This window comes from Schistocerca piceifrons, chromosome 1 (genome assembly GCF_021461385.2).
Source record: "Schistocerca piceifrons isolate TAMUIC-IGC-003096 chromosome 1, iqSchPice1.1, whole genome shotgun sequence".
Classification (NCBI taxonomy): Eukaryota; Metazoa; Arthropoda; class Insecta; order Orthoptera; family Acrididae; genus Schistocerca; species Schistocerca piceifrons.
Window position 1 is genome coordinate 658,971,827 of NC_060138.1, and position 22,584 is coordinate 658,994,410.

At 36.3% G+C, this 22,584-nt stretch overlaps 1 protein-coding gene across 2 annotated transcripts in view; it reads right to left on the reverse strand.

The window, feature by feature from the left end:
- Positions 1–22,584, reverse strand: part of LOC124805447 (calcium-independent protein kinase C) — a 236,400-nt gene that overhangs the window by 193,465 nt on the left and 20,351 nt on the right. The window contains exon 1 of one of the 2 annotated variants that reach the window (XM_047266020.1): positions 8,799–8,844. The exons of the other annotated variant lie outside the window; for it this stretch is intronic. The gene's annotated coding sequence lies outside the window, so the exon portion shown is untranslated. Of the gene's footprint in view, positions 1–8,798; positions 8,845–22,584 lie in introns of those variants that run through there. 2 annotated transcript variants of the gene reach the window in all.

Below are 22,584 nucleotides of genomic sequence, written 5' to 3' on the forward strand. Positions count from 1 at the left end.
TAAGACATGCGATATTGTGATGGAAGATATTAAATGAATTCCTTAGTAGCTGCTTTGGCTTTTACTATTGTCAGCTTTCAGTTCTGTTTTTTTTTTTTTTTAACAATTTACCAATACACGGTGCAGCAAACACATTGCCAGGATGGGATGCATACAGCTTTGGTTAGACTGGAGGCTTCTGACAATTAGATGTGTAAAAAGGCTCTTACCATAAAATTCCAGATTAAAATTATGCTGAGTTCGATGGGACTGAGAGTGAGGATACAAGTACCATATCCTTGTGCAAAAATTCTTCTCTCTTGAGCAATTTTTCAAAGCTCTGAATTAATACATTTCATCAAAAGCTTCATTCAGGGCTTATCACATCAATTTGTACAGCTATCATTGCTGCCTCTGGATCATGAGGGTCCTGGGTTCGATTCCAGGTCAGGTTGGGGATTTTCTCTGCCTGGGGACTGTGTGTGTGTGTGTGTGTGTGTGTGTGTGTGTGTGTGTGTGTATGTGTGTGTTGTCATCATCATCATCATCATCATCATCATTCATGACAGTGGCTGTTCTGGACTGTGTAACAATTGGGACTTTGTACAGGTGCTGATGACCTGCACTTGAGTGCCCCACAAACCGAACATCATCATCACTTTGTACAGGGTAGATCATACTTGGATCATTTCAGCAACTAACAAAGAAGGTTGAGAAGACCAGTCTTGTTCATCGAATTTCAACAAAGCTCAAAATTTGCAACAATGCCCCAGAACCGATCATGGTTCTGAGTCAAGTGGAAGGATTGAACCAGAGACTTTGACAGTTCTGTGACAAGCTACGCTGTGACTTCCTGGACTTGCACCATAGGGTTGAGAACTGTAGTGTACCCCTAAGTGGGTCAGCCATGCACTGCACATCAGAGGCTGTTACCCAGGTGTGGGACACCCACAAGGGTGTTTTAGATTAGGTGAATACACAAGCTGGTTAAAACCAGAAATTGAGAGCACTAAGATTTTTGGGAAAAATCTAACTGTATATCGAAAGGATAGGCTAATGGTAAATAGTGGCATTCGCAGTAGACAAGAAACTCAAATCTGCCAAGATATAAATTTAAACGGTATGCAAGATTGTTTGAGCAGGACTCAGTATCAAGCATAATTTTATAACTGGGTTCTTCTATCAACCACCAACTCACTGCCAGGTGTAAATGGAAACTTTGTAGAAAATCTAAGTTCAGTGGTATGTAAGGTCATCAATCATGTATTTATCATCAAAGAAGGCTTTAATCATTCAACAATCAATTGGGAACATTACAATTTTCTAGTGGACGAGGAAGGACATCCTGTGAAACATTAGAAAATAAGTTCTCCAAGAACTACCAAGAATAGATTGTTTGGAAGCCTGCTCGTGATGGAAATATATTGGCTCTAATAGCAATAAATAGACCTATTTGAAGATGTTCACACTGAATCTGGGATTAGTGACCACACGCCAATTTCAGCAAACAACAATGATTGGCAAAGTACAAATGACAACTAAAACAAGCAGAAGTATTTGCATTGTTTAGAAAACTAGAGACAGAGGCAGTAGTGTCATATCTCAACAAGAAACTCAAATCATTTAGTTCTGGAGAGGAAGATGTAGAAGAACTGTGGCTCAGGTTTAGAAAAATAGTTGACGATGAATTTCTTAGATAGGTTCCTAGTAGAACATTCCATGATGGGAGGGACCCTCCATAGTATAAAGTTACCATAAATAAACTCCTAAAGAAACAAAGACTAAACATAACAGCTGTAAAACAAAGCAAACAGTTATAGATAGAGATATGCTGAACTAATCAGGTTTGATTGTCAAGAGAGCACTGTGTTAAGCCTTCAACGACTACTGTAGCACAATATTATCAAAGGCTCTCTAACAAAAACCAAGGAAATTCTGGTCATGTGTAAACACTGTTAGTGGCACCAAAGGTACTGTCCAGACACTTAATTATGAGACAGGAATTGAAATTGAGGGTAGTAAAGCAAAAACAGAAATGCTGGACTCCATTTTGAAATGTTGCTCTACAAAGGAAAATCCATGGGTAAATGCTTCAATTTCATTTTTGCACCATTGTAAAGAAGACCAATGAAAATATTAATGTCAGTGGTGTTGAGAAACAGAAGAAATCACCAAAACTAAACTAAACTTCAGGACCAATGGAATTCCTTTTAGATTCTACACCAAATTTGTGGCTGACGTACCTCCTTTTACTAACCATAATCTACCATCAAGTTCTCAAACAAAGAACTTTGCCCAGTAGTTGGAAGAAAGAAAGGTGACTCCATCCCAACTACAAGAAGGGTAGCAGAATGATACACAAAAGTACTGCCCAATATCCTCAACTTCCATTTGTTGTAGAATCTTTGAACATGTTCTGCATTCAAAAATAATGAGTTGCTCAAATAGAAAGAGCCCCTCCAAGCCAACCGGCATTGATTCCGAAAACATAAACATGTGAACCCAACTTCTACTATACTCAAAAGCCATTTTCAAAGTCAGGCATCAAGACAATCAGGTAGATGCAGTGTTTCTTGATTTCCCTAGCAGACCCATGTGTTATCAAAACTATAATTATGTGGAGTATCAAGAGAAATTTGTAACTGGATTGAGGATTTCTTTGTAAGGAGGATGCAGCATGTTATTTTGGATGGAGAGTCATCAACAGATGTAGGAGCAACTTTGGATGTGCCCCAGGCAAGTGTGTTGTGTCCCCTGCCGTTCATGTTGTACATTAGAGGGTGACCTTGTAGGAAATATTAATAGTAACCTCAGACTTGATGCAGATGTCTATAATGATGAATTGTCTGAAAAAAAGCTGCACATACTTTCAGTTGGAACTTGACAAGATTTCAAAGAGGTCCAAAGATTGTAAATTTGCTTTAAATGTTCAGCAATGTAAAACTGTGTACTTCACATAACAGAAAAGTATACTATGACTCCAATATCAATGAGTCACAATTGGAATCAGTCAACTTATACAAATATCTGGGTGTAACATTTTTTGGGATATGAAATGGAATGACGACATAGGTTCAGACACAGCTAAAGAAGGTGGTGGACTTAAGTTCATTGGTAGAATACTACGGAAATGCAATCAGTCTACAAAGGAAATTGCTTACAAAACACTCACATGACCAATCCTGGAATATTGCTCAAATGTATGGGGCCTGTATTGCATAGGACTAACAAGATACAATGAACGCATACAGATCGTGCCAGCACGAATAGGAGAATATCACTGAGATTCTGTATACTATGACTACAATATCAATGAGTCACAATTGGAATCAGACAACTTATACAAAATTAAAGTAATTGCAATGTGCACAGAGGCATGTAAGTAATCATTATTTCTGTGGTCCATACTCAACTGGAATATCCATAATAACTGGTACAACCGGAAGTACACTCTGCAATGCACTTCACAGTGGTTTGTGGAGCATGAATGTAGACACAGATGGGCATGCAGAAAAAAAATAGAAACTAATACTTGTTCACAGTATATGGTCAACATGTTTCTGATATAGAGAAGTTGACTCACTGGAGAATTATTCTCCTGCATGCTCTAGAGAGACCGGTTAACCAAACACTGGAAACATATGTACGAGAACAAGTCAAAAATTATCTACACTTTTTCGATAATGTTTGTTACATTGTGCATGTTGTCTTCTGTCCTTGCACATCACTGTTATACCGTTGTGGTAATGCTGTAACAATTTGATATTATTTCCATCATTGTTATTCCTTCTGTTGCAGATGTAGCATGGCAGCTCCATTAGAAGTGTGCATCAAAGAGGAACCACGGGCAGTGATCCGATTCTTCTGGTTCGAGGGTGTAAAGGGGCAGACATTCATCGCAGACTATCATTGCAATATTGGAGAAGTTCATTATCACGTAAAATTGTGTTTTTGTGGATCAAGAAGTTTAAAAGTAGTTGAACAAGTGTAACACATGAAGAGAGAGCAGAATGGCCATCAACACTACAGATGACAACATTCAGCAAGCTCAGGAGACGGTTCTGGCAAATAGGTGAATCACTTTTGATGACGTAACACCTGCTTTGAACATCAGCCATGGCTCCTCCCATCACATCATCCATGGCAAGCTCAGTTTCCATAAGGTCTGTGCACGGTGGGTACCAAGAAGGCTTACTGGTGGCCATAAGCTCACCTGTGTTAGGGTCTGTCAACGCTTACTCACTCACTTCAACAATGAAGGTGATGCATTTTTGAGCAGAATTGTCACCGGAGATAAAACATGGATGCATCATTACGAGCCAGAGTCAAAGCACCAGAGTAGGCAGTGGAAACACCCTGGATTACCAATGAGGAAAAAAATTCAAAACAGGGCCATCCACAGGAAAGGTTATGTTAACCGTGTTTTGTGACTCACAGGGGTCCATACTGGCAGAGTTCATGGACAAGGGAACGACTATCAATAGTGGGGGGTATAGTGAAGTGTTGGAAAAGAAGCTGATAGGCCAGCAATTGCTGTCGAAGAAGGTGTCGTTGTTGCATGACAATGCACAGCCACACACAGCCCATCACACTATTGAAACCATCAACAATATGAAATCTGAGGTACTGGAACACCTTCCCTACAGCCCAGACCTTGCTCCAAGTGACTTTCACTTGTATGGGCCACTCAATAATGCTTTGCATGGTCGCCGATTTGCCTCTGATGTGGATGTGCAAAATGTGGTGCAAAAGTGGCTTCATGGCCAACCGCAAAGCTTTCATTTGGAAGGAATACATAAGCTCGTTGGCAGTTGGGCCAAGTGCATTGAGAAGGAGGGAGATTACATAGAAAAATGACGTGCATTGTATACCCCTAGCTTCATGTTAATAAACGGTAGAATGAAAAGTGTAGATAAATTTTGACTTGCCCTTGTATATACTAGAATAGTTCATGCTTTTGAGGAGGGTTGGGGGAAGGAGACCCTGTACAATCTCTGCAAAGGAACTTCCTATTGCATAGTAGGTGTAAAACAAAATATAAAGCCATAAATAGAGACATTTTAAATAACGTGATTGGCTGTCAAAAGGGCAATGCGTGAAGCTTTCAACAACCACAGTAACAGAATCATTTCAAAAGACCTCACACAACACATAAAGATATTTCGGTCACATGTAAAGGAGACCATGGCATCACTGTTGATGTCCAGACACTCACGCATATACATGAATTGAAACTGAGTAAAGCAAAGCAGAAACATATTTTAAGTGTTCCTTTAAAAAAGAGATACAGTGAGTACTGCTCCAGTTTACCTCTCCTATACAGCAAGCCCATAAGGCCTGATGGAACCCCTGCAAGAAAGTATGTGGATCTGTGGCTGAGATAATGCCTCTATAAACCACAATATATTGTAAATCCCTCGAAAAATGTGCTCAGTAATTGGAAGAAAGCACAGATTACACCTGTCTATAACAAGAGTGGCAGAAGTGATTCACAACTAGCTTTCTGAGTGTTGACAGATCTTCAAACATATCCTGAACTCGGAGACATAATGAAGTATCTCAAACAGAATGACCTCCACCGTGGATTCTGAAACACTGGTAATGAGAAACCACAGATGTACTTTTTCTCACATGACATCCTGAGAGCCATGTATCATGGCAATCGGGTGGATGCAGTATTTCTTGAGTTCCAATAAGCATTTGACTCAGTAATGTTCATTAATTAAAATACTTTTACATAGAGTAACAAACAAATTTGTAACTAAGAGGATGAAGAATGTTATCCTGGATGAAGAGTCATTGACAGATATGGAAGTAATGATGCAAAAATGGTCATCTTGCTTTAAATATCCAAAAATGTAAAATTTTTTACAGCACAAAAAACAAAACTTTAGTAGCTATGACCACACTAATGAATAACTGTTGTAATCAGTCAACTCATATAAATAAACAGGTGTAAACCGTGCTTGATTTGTGTTGAAAAAGAAAAAAGAGGTTTTGGTTCTGAAACCTTTTCAGTTGAGTGTGTGTGTGTGTGTGTGTGTGTGTGTGTGTGTGTGTGTGTGTGTGTGTGTGTGTGTGTAGAACTAATCAGGGATTTTGACATTGTCAAAGTACGTCGCATGAGTCGTTACATTTGTCTGACCCATGAGAGAAATCACAGAAGTGCTGAAATACCTGAACTGGCAGAAATTCGAAAATAGACATCAAATGTCCCATGAATGCATACTTATAAATTTTCAACGACCAGCATTAAGTGAGGAATCTACAAATGTACTACAGCCAATGTGCATCATTCTTGTATGGACTAGGAAGGCAAGATTAGACCATTCATAGCGCTCAGAGAGTCATTTAGCAGTGATTCTTCCTACACTCTGTAGCTGAATGAAGTAGGAAGAAACCCAACTAATTGGTACAATTAGGGGAAGTACCCTCTGCATGCAATTCACTGTATGTGTATGTAACTGTAGACATACATGTAGATACAATTAATTCATAGAGTATGGATGAAGCTGTAGATGTACCTGTAGATACAGTTAATCTGTATCTGTTTAATACTGTAGGTACTATAAACTGGTGTTTATTCTAATTTCCTGTCTACATTATAAAGCTGATTAGTACTTCATTAATATCTACTGTAAAAATATATGGTTGTTTTCTTGTTGTGTGTGTATTCACTGGTACCTGGTTTGGTTAACAAAATATATTGCAAAAAATGTAATCTTACTGTAGCAAAGAGGACCAATAAATAAATAAATAGACATTTAAGAATGGCAGTGATAAGTCATGAGTAGCTCAGTGGTAGAGGGCCAAACAATGGATCGAGAGCATTTGAGTTTTATCTCTGTTCAGTCCTACGATTTTTATTTGTCAGTTATTTCTTTCAGCTCAGGAAAACCTTGTTAATGTGGAGAATGCTGGTTTGCGTCTTGGTTCAGAGTCCATATTAAACAGCAGGTCCCCCTACAGATCTACCAATTTTAAGTCCTGATCAGTCAACAGTCTCACAGAATAAGAATTTTTTTGACACAAATATGTTTAGTAAAATGCCAAACAACAATACAGGAATAACAACACATTACAGTATTCACTGATTTTGCACAGATTTTGAGATAAATGGCACTAGCTATGAGTATTACGCACAGTCTATTCTTAGGGAAACTGTTCCTCTGAATTTTGCAAACTGCAATGGAATTTAACTCCTGCCTCAAACAAAATGACTTCCTCCGTACAATCAGCATGGATTTCAAAAACATAGGTCATGTGAAATCAAACTTCTGCTGACCTCCTGACAGCCACAGATTAAAACAATCAGGTGAATGCCATGTGTATTGATTTCTGGAAAGCATTCAACTCAGTATCACACCAACACTCATTAATGAAAGAGCAATTATATGGGCTATCGCATGAAATTTGAGACTGGCTTCAGGATTTCTTGGTTGGCACAGTGCAATATATCATCTTGAGAGGAGAGTCATCAACAGATATAACAGTATATCACTATCTTAAATGTATACCACTCTCTCTGCACAAAACCACACAGTACCATCAAAAACACAAAGTTTCACAAGACTTTTGTTTTTATTCTATTCTTGTGCATATTTGATAGTTTGTTCATTGCAACTCTACTGTGGATGATCTTTCTTTAAAAGGAAAGATTAGGAGTTTTAAAGCCCCAACAATGATGAAGTAATGAGAGATGGATTACAGGCGCAGGTTGAACTAGGGTCAGGAAATTGACTGTGTTATGTCAAAGAAACTATCCCAACATTTACCTTTCATAATTCATGGAAACTATATGAAATATAAATATAGACAGATATGAAACTTCTTCATCTTTATCTTCCGTCATCCTCAAAATAGTGATTCCTTTTATATGGTCTGTGTGAGCCGTCCTTCCTTTTTAACCTTCTTCAAGCTATCCTCCTCTCCTATCCAAGGAAGGAACTAATAGGTCCAAAAGTTTGGATATTTTCATATTTGCCTATCAGCAATACTAAAAATTTCACCTCCTGAAGCTTGAGTTTGAACCACAGACTGCAATCAATAGAAGCTCCATTTTATATTTCAATGCAGATTAGCTAGTTAGCAATAATATGAACTTTTGCAAATAAATGACATTTTAGCCATTTAAAAATAGAGTAAAAGATGCATTGTAGACAGAATGGGAATTAAAAGCAGTTTTTCCATGACTAGATAGAAGGAAACAGTGAGAAACCTAAATCACTGGGGGCTGCACGGGAATTTGAATTCACCACTGTTCAAACATAATATTAGTGTTATTTACATGTTATCACATTTAAAAAATAACAGAACAATGCTTAATTACACTGTTAAACGCAATAAATGTTAATATTTGCAAATCAAGCACAAATGGAAGTATAATATTTTCTTCCTCCACTTCTTCAATGGACTGAATAAAACTGTCTCAATTCAAACAAATCTATGTGAAAAAGACTTCTTTTATAGCACTGTACTTATTCCCATATTCTGAATAGTTGAAGCACTTTCTGTTATCATGCATTTCAGTTTCAACTAATAATTTACATGCAAATTACAAGCAACAGGAAAAATTTGCCAATCACAAAGCAGATCTAAATAAAAGCACATGTAAGCTTCCATCATTCTCCTTTTACAAATGAATAACACCTTGTACCACACACCCAATAAACAACAACAAGACCACCACCAACAAAAGCACATACATGACAGCATAAACAGAATGGTCAAGTCTGTGCCATTTCTGAAATACATGATGTTTTCATGCCATTCCACAACACACTTTCCCATGTTTTGAAATAAGTGAAATAAATATTTACCTTTGGTATTCCAGAATTAATGACTTTTTGGTCTCAGCTTGTAAGCAGTAATTTAACAGTATCACTGAAGCTTTCTTTCCCCTCTAAATAGTTATCTTAGGGCAAAGTTCACACGCAGATAAACAGTTTAGTGTAATGAGTTGGCAGATCACTGGCATAGTGTGTTCTTGGGCATCTTCAAATCCTGAAATACTATACCGATCGAGTTGTCTGTTTTGTTCAAGAAATTATTTCTAATTTATTGGAAATAATTCTTAAAATCATTTGCAATTAAAGTGATTTGCCAAAGAACATAACTTAATGTTTTCCCTACTGTTTATCCTTGTTAAAACTACACATTAACATTTGAGCTGAGCTGTATTCGACATACTTTAGGTGGTAAGCCAAGTGAGAAGGTTTTTTTTACATATATAATTTCATAATACGCATTAAGTACTATGAAAAATATTGCTCTTGGAGTACAGATATGTGTGTTATGATGTGCTATTATTCTTTAAAAACAATTCATAGGTGAACTCCATGTACAGTGCTGTGTACAAAATATATATTCTCCTCTCTCCTTTTTTTTCTCTTTTTTTTCCCTCAATGGAGCTCCCATGGAATCCTCTCTTGATAATGCATATATTTTCTTTTTAGGAATAAATTATTGTTGCAAAAGGCTATTTAATGTATGATTTTAGTTTGACTAGACAATCTAAGATGATTTCTCAAAAATTTTACGTAGCACCTAGACTCATTTTTACAGCACAGTGTTCATAGTTACATTTGTATTTTTCAAATTATGTGTAAGTTTTGAGTTCCAAAGGATAAACATGATAGAATGGCCATGAGTAGATTAGGAGTGGCATGTTGGCATAATTCCTTTGACACATTTCCAAATAAAAATACGATCTTTACAGCAATACCACTAGGTACAGTGCCACAGAGCCTGAATCTGTTTCTCTTGAAGAAGTATTTTTGCAAAATAATCACAATCTTAAAGTTTTTATTTGTAATGTATTTTATTCACACATTTCCATTTTGTGAGGATTTATGTACCACACTTCTTCAAATCATGTAGCTTCCGAGACTTTATAACTTGCTTTGCGCATCAAAACAAATGTGAAGTTTCATGATCCTTAAGTGCCTTTAAAAATAAAAATCATTATCTGTACTACTACCAGACCAGGTGTGTTATATATGATAACTTTAAAATAATTACTTTTTCTACTAAGAAAACAATATTGAGGGACTGCAACATCTACTCTTGATGTAACAAATCTTAAATAAAATCATAACATGATAATTTTTTATTATCAAATGTAAATTAAGCAACCACCCTCAGAAACTACTACATAATTTTCATTTCTTGTTGTAAAAAACTTGAAAAAGGAAAGTCCCAAGGATCTGCCAAAAACCTCAGCAGTATTCTGTCTTGCTTATATGCCTATTGACAATACAGTGAGTTGTAAACTTTACTTTTTCCATTGTTTAAGTTAATTTCATTTGTAGTTATGTTATTTACCTACTCAAATCAAATGTTTGAGAGATTTTACTTACTGAAAAAGATTAAAACTATATTTGGGACACCGCCTTGTACAACATAAAACCTATATTCTTGCAACTTGGAAGCTGAACACTGCAAGAAGTTCTTACTCTTAGGCTGACTGATATGCAGTGCACCCAGTCCTTGAATTCTCATTCATACAACTTTATGTCCGTATGAACAATCACTGTGAAAATGAGATTTTAGACAAAGGCAACTTGTGTTAATATTCTGCAATCTTCAGAGTATGAAAATACATAGTTAACATGTAGATTCATTATATTTACGATGTTGACTTCCCCATGGATGCTGGTGGCACAGAAGGCCACACAGGAGGCCACATGGTGGCCAATGTGCCAACATATCTGCTTATTACATGAAATGATAACTGCTACTGTATGTTAGAAAGACGGAACATATAAAAAATGGTACCAAGGCTCAGACAACATACGAAACCTCAGACTAAGACAAGAAGGATTCAAACAAAGAATGGTAATGCTGAAAGTTGGTAGCAAATGAAATTCTGGTAAACAACACAAGGTTGCATCCATTTAATGCTGAATTGGTGAAAGTAACAGAAGGGAAGAAAATGCAACAACAAAATGCAGTTGTAGTAAAAATGCAGCAAGATAATAAAACTCAAAATTGTAGAGCCAGGATTGAGAATGAAGGAGCAGAAAGGTGACAGAGAACGGTTATAAAGGCACTAAAGAGACTAACATCAGTTACTGAGGGCTGAGTGTGGTCCAAGATCTGACACAATAAAATTCATTCAATATACTGAAATAAACATGTTTCATAGACTCTTTGTGTATTGTATTAAGATTCCACAAAATTACAATATTTAAAGCAAAGTAATATTTGGTAGCAAGTACAGTGTAACACATAGAAGGGATTTAGAAAATTTAGATCAGTTAGGCAAATGTCTGAAAATGAGAAATGTTGCAAAGATAATGATAGCTCTCCATTAGTTTGCTCAATAGTGCGGCCACCAAAATTATGAGAGGCTTGTAAGTATTATTTGCCATGAGATTCTGCCTGTAACCTACAGGACAAAATTTGAATAACTGGTACTAAAGCACATCAAATGTTGTAATGGGAGTATCATTGTTTTTCACTAGTTGAGAATAAACTTGACATTATTAATACTCTGCATATTTACACATGTCCTACATAAACAAAGAAAATAGCAAATACATGGATGTTTTAAGATCCTTAAATAGGGAAAATGATCAAGGAACGTGTGTTAATAGGACATATCTGATCACCTTTCCTTCACAGATGGCATTGTACTGCACTAATTATTAATGAAATATTAAAATACGTTGATTAGTTTTTATATTTCAAACAGCTGAAAATGAGAGGATGGGCAGTAACAGAAATAAACAGTACATCGAAAATGGTCAAGTATGCTTGTGGTAAACTAAATAGTTTTTAAACCAAAGATTCCAGTGTGTCTGAAACAGAAAGTTTACAATCAGTGTGTATTATTACCAGTTTTGACAATTGCTATTAGAGATAGACTTTTAATGTAAGAACGATTCAAAAACTGTGGGTTGAACAATGGAGAGAGTTGAAAAACTGTTGAGGTTGTCATGGCCACTTGTTGACATACTACCTGTTGGCTTTTGGCTCAGGATCTTTTTTCTGACATTTGTTTAGTGGTTTTTCTTCCATAAACAGATGGTAACTGCAGATCCTGAGCTAAAAGCTAACAGTTAATAGATCAACAGAGATATGCATAGTGAGAAATAACTGAAAGACAGGAATATGATTGTAGCGAAAGTGACATAGAGGTGCAAGGACATGAAACTAGTTAGCTTAATCGTAGGAGGACCAAGGACATTCTTTGCTTGATTCCAAGAGTTGAGAAAAGACTGAGACGATGGCCTAGTGGATGATGAGTAGAAGCTATTAAAAACATGTAGGACTGTAGAAGGGTATTACTTAAGACTGCAAACCATGGTAAAATATTGCCTTGTAGTGGATGTCAGATGGCTGATGATAATGATTAGGAATGATTATATTACTGTTGACTGAAGGCAAAACAGAGTTCAGGCTAGTTATGTTAAGGAACCACTGATATAGTTACTTTCACTACCTAATAACGACCAACCTACTTTGCCACTGGCTTTCTTCTTCATGCTTCACTTTAATGTAACCTTTGAACTCTGTTCCTGGCACTATTTCGGTCATTACTTATTTATAACTTGTGACCTATATCATTCAAATGTGAACCTGAGACTAGAATCAAAATTTAGTCATCAGACCATCGCCTGTAGTTTGGTCCACATTATGCCTTTTCAGACACTACACAGTCACCAGCAACTTTTCGATGGCCGACAAGTTGTTATTCCAAAACATCGCTTAAATAGTCTGATTAAAGATTCTCATTAGACAAGTTGTATTCGGTCTATCCATCACTACCAAATTGAAGATCCGCATAGCCAATAGATAAGAAAGCTCATTGTGCTCTCCAGCTATTACTGCTGAGTTGTGGGAACACAACCAACAAGGCAATGTAGCTACAAATTGTCATCTTTCTTCCAAAGACTAATGCTTTTTTGGGTAGGACTGGGCAAGTTATTGAGAAACATTAGATATGGTACGTATTCTACTCACCCACCAAGTTTAGGTCACTACTCACCAACCTACAAGACAGTTTAAGTCTTTGCGAGTTGGAGTTCTCTTGCAATTCAATCTGTAATACATCTTTTTAACACATAATTGTTGGTTTGGAGAGTTGCTGTAATTGACAAATTCGCTTTTATTAATTTCTGGATCAATGAAAAGAAAAGTGCCACAACTGCAATTACTGTCTGGAAACTGCACTGAACACTAGCAGCACACATTTTGAGACAACCTGACAAATGCAGAACACTGCCTGACATGTGATCGCTACCAATGTCAGCCATAGGTGCTGACCTAGGCCTTACTTCAGGGACTCTACAAGTAACAAAAGGCTTTTCCCTGCATAACAATGAAGTACGTGCCAGCATTTACTCTTTGCAAATAGCAATGAATATACCTGCTCAAATTATTACCTATTTTTAAGTCTACCACGAGGTATAGGGTGGTAAATATTCTCACCAATGAACCAGGAGAAAAACAATTATACTTGGTAATTCCAGTTGTTTACCTGTGAGACATGTATTTACCACTGTCACTTGAAGTGTTAGTAAAATTTGCTTAAATTGAAAATGTGGAAGACTTCATTAACCATGACTAGCTGTACCTTAACAGGCCTGGAAAGCCTCCATCCACTAGCTTACAGAATAATGGTGGTAATGACTAGAATTCAGTGTTCCAAACGCGAAGGTCGAACAAGATGAATGCTTGAGATATTTGGCACAGCAAAAGATACCATAGCACAGCTCAAACCTCGAGCAGAACACGTGTGGCTGGAGTGGAGAATGCACACTGGTATGTAATGAGAGTCCTGAAGCCTCCTGGTATCTGTCCATCAGCACACCTAATGATAATTGGTCTGTAGTTGAAATACTGTGCATGTCTGCTATTGTCAAGCACTGGCTGGTCCAAATGTATTCCCACTGTTTTATGGTTATGTAGCATCACTCCATTCACATTGTAAATAGTCTCTCACATGACAGTTATGGTGCCAAAAATGCACCCTGGGTGTTTGTCAGATATTTACTTAATATAAAATCAGGGCTAGTTGCTTTATTCTTCATTGTCTTACACTTGTAACTTTCAATTACCTGGCCATACTGAAAGTTTATAAACTTAAAAGAATTGTCAATTCTCATAACTTACATTGTCTTGGTGCAAGATGTGTAGCTGAGATCATGGTCTACATCACATTGTCAAATTGTGTCCAGGTAGCTATAGTGTCTGAGTATGCATGAGTTTTATTATACAGGTCTCCAACTTTTACATTTAATGTGAGTTGTCACCTTTATTGTACTCTATTTCCGGGACAAAAAACCTGGCTTAAAATGGTTCATTTCCAACAAAATAAATTTGTGCAAATGCATCTACCCAGTTTCAATCGCATGTACATCACAAAATAACTTTGATTCAATAATTCAGCAAAACCAGTAAGGTCGAGCATATGATGAATATTCACCTTCAGCCTTGTTTTGGCAAGAGTGAATCAATATATAATAACATACCATTAAAGCTGTGAGGAATCTATGCTGCATTTTGCATCAAACTTGTACAAGTCAGAATGGTGTACTGTAGTTGCTTGGGTGAAAAAAAGAGAAAAGTCTGCTTAGTATACTCTACTGACTGCTGTTTCACTTTTAACATGGATTACAATTTATACTTTCTACAAAGAGAAGTTGCTGAACTAAAAGGGAAACTAATACATGGTAATGAAGAGGGTTTACTTGGCAATACCACCATCAAAAATGAAAATGTAGTACACCATAAGTAATTGAAAACATACATTGAAATCCACAGTATATTGTCTTCAACTGAGTGTGAAACACAATTACATCTTCTGTGTATTCCGAATTCGCTTTGTTAGTCCTGCATCTTTGCGAACATTCTACTTTTCTAATCCACACCTTGATTACTGTTTCTAACAGCTTAGCACTTGACAGTTTTGCTGAGCTTTTAGTACAGCATCTTAAATATAATCCTTTGAAAATGCTGCGAACAAGTCCAATAAACATTAGCTACATGTACTTATGGGCTTCTTTTATACATGGGGCAGTCAAATGAAAGTGAGACCGATGGAAAAAAGTAAGTAAACTGTTTATTACGTCAAAAGTAATCATCTTAACTGTTAATACATACATTGCACTGTAAGACAAGACTGTCAATGCCTTCATGAACAAATGTTCGCAGTTGTGGAACCATGACTGTATCCAGGCATGCATCCCTTCATCAGAAGCAAATCAATGGCCATTAATGTCTTCCTTCAGGGCTCCAAAAATACAGAAATTGTACAGTGATAGATCAGATCTGTATGGAGGACATGAAAGGTTTCCCAAGCGAAACTTTTGCAGCATAATTAAAACAACCTGGGCAACATGTGGGTGGGTGCATACACTGCCAAGGTTGTTTTGACTATGCTGCAGAATTTTCGCTGGGAGGCCCTTACACATCCTCCATACAGTCTTGATCTCTCCACATTTGATTTCAATATTTTTGGAGCCCTGAAGATACGCATTCATGGCTGTTGGTTTGTTTCAGATGAAGAGGTGCATGCCTGGATACAACCGAGGTTCTGTAGGTAACCACAAAAAATTTTCCATAGAGGCATTTACTGTCATGTCTCACAGTGGGGTAAAATTATTAACAGTTATGACTATTAGGGTCTGAAGTATTAACCAGCTTACTTATTTTTTTCCATCTACCTCATTTTCGTTTGATTGCCTCCATATAATTTGTATTTGGAATGTTTCATATTCTTTAATACTAAATGTTACAACTCCTCCAGAAACTGGAATGTTTTTGTTGTGATTGAGTGTTTGGTATGTTAGCTTTTGACACACATACTCATAGTTTTACACCAAATGAGCACAGTGATAATCTCCTTTTATTTCTAAAAATCCGTTATGTGTAAGATAATGCTTAGAATTGAACTCTGGACAATATCTAGTACACTCATTTCTGTCCTAAGGGATGGTAACACAATGTCTTGTAATGGGAAATATTAGATAATTTAAATTCTGTACATAGGAGTGGTGAGGGGAAAGTGCAAACGAGTCTTGAAAATAACATATAACTAAATTTTATGTGCAAGTCATGATGGTTGCACACAGTTCTGATAATTACAACAATGAGAGTATTTTCTTCTAAGTGTGGAATAAGGCACAGTCTTAATAGTGTTCCAAACATCTGAAGCCATTCACTAGTAGTGAAATTTACTGTATCAACACATTTAACCATATTGACCCAAAATATCATGTGCTTATGTCACAATGCTGACTGCATGAACTGCAGATGTATAAGTAAAGGATAAAAAAGAGAAGTTCTCTCTGCACTTATATACACACTATCATTTAATGATTTTTCTAGAATGGTGATTAAGCAAGACATGTATCAGCAAAACCTATTTTTTTTTCAAATACCCCGTAAAACTCTGTAAAAAAAAATGAAGAACAATATTAATTTATGCCTAGAAAAGTACAATTTACATCTGGAAGATCGTTTGGAGTTCAGTCCATCCACATTAACAGGGTTTCAAGGGAAATAATTTAAGGTAAACAACACTGGTCTCTACATAAACACTGCCAGTGAACTGTTGCATCAAAATTCACTTTACATATCACCATTCAGCTTTAATTTGCTTCCTATGTGCCCCAAACCTGCTTTTATATTTAAAAACCATTATCATTATTGTTAGTCTAAGGCATTCCAATTAAAAATAGGATCAACTTAAAGGAAACAAAAGGAAAAGAAGCAATAAAACAAAAATGCAAACAAAATCTTTTATTCAAAAATATTGTACAACAGTTCCCACAGCCATAACCTATTTCCGAGGTACAAGCACACATATACATTTCTCTGCAACTAATAAAAGAGGACTAGTTTCTACTGTGAAATGCATAACAAAAGCAAGAAAACTTATCCTGGTCTTTCAGTTAATTGTTAGGTGCATGCTAGGCAGAAAGAAACATTCACTGGTTAAACCATCACAAATCAAGCCATGTTACAGTTTTAATAACAAGGATATATTTACACGAAATATTTACAAGCTTTACAAAAATGGATAAAACATTTCTCACCTTACAACAAAAATTATGATCACATTTTTTAAAAAATAGCATATCATTATGAAATGATCACAATATTGGAAATACTCAAGCACACAGTCAATTACAACAATGCTGTGACAGTACTCATGTCTCCTATATACTCCACTTCCATTACAGGATATTTCAAAGTAGAAAAACAAATACTAATCAGAGTATGAAAGGTTTAAAATGCTGGTGTCTCAAGCATGAAGAGCAGTATGAAATATATGACAGCAATTTTGTATTACTCACAATCTCTTCACAAATCAAAATTACTATTTACCCTGCAGTAAATCTCTCTCTCTCCTGCATCTCATAAAAGTGAAGAAAAATATCTCAAGGATGTATATGAGAAGATTAAAGATAAAGACACATATAAGTTCTTCATTTTTCCTATCCACGAACAACTGTAAACTGAAAGTAGTTATCACCATAAACATATCTACTGTGAAGGATAAGTAAAAATTGTTTAGTGAGCCTCACAACAAAGGCAGAGGGATAATAGTGCACACAGAAAGTATGACACTTCCTCTATAATTCAGATCTTGTTTATCTCCATTATCATCAAATAAATGTGCTTTTATTCAGAATTGTGACTGTACACTGTTTCAGCAGACATACCATCACACCATTTCTCAAAGTAATCAGTATGTTTTCCTCTATGAATAACATGTAATAAGAAAAGACAGTTCATAAAATGAAAAGTTTCATCTTAGCAAAGAAGACACATCATGAAATGTTTACAATTCCCACTAAAGGAATAATAGCTAGCACATTATTTATCCGTATCACATGTTAATCTATTCATTGACTAGATGCTCCTACCAGTTTACCATTCTTTATAAAATTCCAGTACTGTTGCGAATACACCTACGAACATGTAATAAACAAATGTCAGATCCCTTATGATACAGTACCTCCCAAACAACTTGCATACACATTTATATAAATTTTGCTGTATGGGCATGTAATTATTGAAACAAGTATATTTATTAACTTACCACCATTAATGCAACAGATTTTATCTTGTTAAACGTTCCATGCATACCAGTGTCAAGAAGACTGCAACCCACTGATGAACGTAAGAATTTAATGCCTTGTTATTATCAAAGTCATATGAGATAAAATACTCAGCAGTGAAGAATGAAGGAAAGGACATGGTTGTCATTTCATTCAATAGTCACAAGTTATTTAAGAAAATCAAGTATACCTCTATCAGGGTGGCCAGATGGTGATTTCAACATTGCTTCTCTGAAATGCAGTCATTTAATGTACAACTAACTATTAATAACACACTTACAAGATATGTAACCTTCTGGTCATTGTTATCTGACTGTCCAAATATAGTGTTTTTAATACTATAAAAACCGGACTATTAGGAGCTACTGTAGTTTTTTTTCAAATCCAATGGATCTCAAAATCAAAGTCATAATGTAAGTAAGAGAGAAAGAGGGCAAGTTTCTGTGGAAAGGTCAGTTAAATTAGTTTGCATTCCTGAAACATATTCTGGAAATCAACAACACAACCAGTATTTCTCTGAACAATGACTTAGGATGATGCCCATGACACCACAAATGCCACTCAATGTGTCCATCCATTTCAAATGTTATCTCCAAAATAAATAATTTTGTGGGTTATTGACAAAAGTAAAGGATGAAGAACTATTATTTAATGTTTTTATTTTTATAGTGAGTAACAATGTGATAACAGAACATCTTTCATAATTTTGTAACCATGGAAACAGCGATTGCAATTGTTTGAGAAAGTAGTTATGGACACTTAATTCACTGGGCTAAGTGAGATTATTCATAACTGTTGTACTTTACAGCAATCACTGTCATACTTCACTTTCTTTGGTCTAGTTTTAGCCCTTTAATAGGGTCACAAATCTGGGAGTTACACATTATAATGCAGGCTTATTAGTGATATTTCAAGGAGGTAGTCAAGTATATGAGTTTTTAAGCAATGGGTACAATGACATATCAACAAAGAACTCGCTAGCAACAGCACTCTACTGGTAGCTCCTTCAGACATAAACAGTGAGACTCCCAGACAGACCATCCGAAGGAACATTGTAGCATATACTGGAAGTACTTAAAAAGCTACATGAATCCTATCAGAAGAGTCGGTTCCTGCATATGATTCCAATAACTTCCTATTTCATTACCTCACTCAGGTGAGATTTGAATTAAACATGCCTGAAACTTCAGCAAGACATCGCTCTTCTTGGAAGTAATGGGGCTCCACGAAAATGTACACCTAAAATAATTAAGATGCTAAATTGGTACTGTTACTGTCTACATTTAAAACACTAGAACATATAATCTTTTAACATCACGATTATAAGAATGACTGATTATCACGGAATCTGTTCAGTGATTCACCCCTCCTTCACATTATAAAATAGCATTCTTAAAAGATGGCACAACATATAATGAACAAAAACAAAATTTGTACGTGTCTTTTCTATTCTATTTTTTGTCACCTTCACCATGATTGACCACTGCTCATATGTAACTCCTGCAGCAATGCTACTGTGACAAAATACTTACACCACCTGATCAAAAGTATCTGGACACCTCTATGTAATGTAGAATTGACCAGCAGTTGTCACAAATGGTAGACCTGCCAGTAAAAGAAGGTGCAGTGACAGCAGAATAGGTCGGTCAAAAAAGCTCAGGGACTTCGAACATGGACTGATAATTGGATGTCACCTCCATAACAAATCCACAAGAGACATTCCAACCCTCCTAAATGTGACTGCTGGTGATTACTGTGAAGTGCAAAGGTGCAACCATAACTAATATAAGACCAGGCAGACCTCATATATCGATCACGAGTTCCAAAGAGCTACCAACAGTCCAGCTGGCACACTGACTGTGCGCAGGCATTTAAAAAGAATACAGGACAATGGTCAATGCTAAGCAATGCTAGAGGTGGCATACAGAGTGACGCCACTAGACAGTGGATGACTGCAAATGAGTTATTTAGACTTATGAATGATGCTACACCTTGGAGCAGTCCGATGGAATGGTTTGGATTTGGCGAATGCCTGGAGAATGTTACCTGTTATCATACGCAGTGCCAACAGTGAAGTGTGGAGGAGGTGGTATTACAGTATGAGAATGGTTATGGTATGATCCCCTTATCATACTCTACAAAACGCTAAATCTGGAATGATACGAACACAGTTTAGAATATTTTGTTCTATGTAGAGTACAGCAACTGTTTGGAGACTATGATTGTTTGTATCAGCATGAAATGCACCCTGTCATAAGCCCTGAGACCCTATATTATATAATGGAACACGTTTCGGATGAGTTATAATGTTAATTTTGCCCCATACTCCAGTGTCCCAGTTGCTACATTCTCTAGTTTAGGCTTTTGAGAAAGAATAGGCTGCACTATTCCTCCATAGACATTCATACACCTCAGTGAAAGTGCCCTCAGTTGATTTCAAGTACATCAAAGGCAAAGGGTAGACAAACTCCATATTAATGTACACTAATGAGTGTCCAATTAATTTTGATCAGATTGTGTGGTTATCGAACATGGCGTAAGTTATTGAACATGGTGTAAACTGTGTGGTTATCGAACAAGCAGCCATCACAACAGTTAAAAACAATGAAAATAAATGTGTGTGAAGTAGTAACTTCTGCAAATGTGCAATCAGTTATTTATAAACTGTAGGAACTTGTATTTCTTTTCAAGATATCTCCATCTACATCTACATCTACATTTATACTCCGCAAGCCACCCAACGGTGTGTGGCGGAGGGCACTTTACGTGCCACTGTCATTACCTCCCTTTCCTGTTCCAGTCGCATATGGTTCCCGGGAATAGCGACTGCCGGAAAGCCTCCGTGCGCGCTCGAATCTCTCTAGTTTTACATTCGTGATCTCCTCGGGAGATATAAGTAGGGGGAAGCAATATATTCGATACCTCATTCAGAAACGCACCCTCTCGAAACCTGGACAGCAAGCTACACCGCGATGCAGAGCGCCTCTCTTGCAGAGTCTGCCATTTGAGTTTGCTAAACATCTCTGTAACGCTATCACACTTATCAAATAACCCTGGTATGAAACGCGCCGCTCTTCTTTTTCCTTCCTGAAAATGGGAGATAAAGTCCCCAAAGCTAGGATAACTATTTTCTAATTAAAGTGCTTATGAATTGTAGAGGTATTCGTATATTTGTTTTCTGAAGGTAAGTGATGGTCAGCCAATCATATATATTTCTCTAAGGGGAGTGTGATCTCTGCACTATATAGATACTTAAATTGAGAGTACAATCTCGATCTGAAGATCATGGTATTATTGGAGTGAATTTCTGGGCCTCCCGTGACGTACTTCATTATTTTATACACTTTTTCCATATATTATTATAAAAAGTGTTTCAATCTACCTTTTTAGCAGAAAGGACCAAAGAGTACATTGTATTACAAAGGAAGTCTAAAAAATTAGAATGAGGTCATGCTTTCATGAATTATAGAATCAGCATTCAAGAAGAGTGGGTTTAAATTCCTGCCCATGTATCATGATTCACATTTTGTGTGTTTCACTGAATTATTGAGCATAACCCAAGAAAAGATGGGAAATTTACTTTGAAAAGGCCACAGCCAATTTCCATCCCTATCCTTGTTCAATTGTCTCAACGAAGGAGACAATGAAATGAGAGTGCGAGGTAAAGTGAAAAGGTGTGGTGAAGGGCACTAGTTACTTTCAACACCTAACATGATCCTATTAATCAATATAAAGAGACACCTATTTTTCAAAGATATTGTCTCTCTGAGATTTCAGAAAACAAGTATTTTTGAAAACTTGGGGTGCAAAAGACTGGCCCCCTATTCCAAATTTCCCCTACCAATCTCTTTTTCCTTCCTGAAAATGGGAGATAAAGTCCCCAAAGCTAGGATAACTATTTTCTATTTAAAGTGCTTATGAATTGTAGAGGTATTCGTATATTTGTTTTCTGAAGGTAAGTGATGGTCAGCCATTCTGTCTACTTACAATTCATTATATTCTATGAAACAACAAAGTAATTGTTGGAAAGTGTGCCTTAAAGCTGATTGGTAAGATTAGAATAACACTGGACATTACGTTACAGAGAGATAAACTCAGTAACAATACATTCAGATTTACTGAGCCACAGATTTCAAATATGAACAAGTACAGACATTAAATAAAGTGAACAAAATGATTTAAAGCCACAAACAAGAAGAAGAAACAATGAACTTAAGTAAGTGGATGATTGTTGAAAATTGATTGATATGATGCAGGCAACAAAATTAAATGAAATACAGTAAAATGGAGAATATAATCAGAATTAACTTTAACTGTGCTGTAGAAGTTATTGGACTAAACAGGTTGTGTCATTAACAATTACGATATCATCACAAGTGTGAGAATTAAGAACATGGAATTTCAACATACATGATTTAGCAAATAAGGTACTGACGTAAAAGCTCTCAAAAAAAAAAAAAAAAAAAAAAAAAAAAAAAAAAAAAAAAAAAATGCATAAAATTTCACACACAGAACCTTTTTAAAAGTAGCA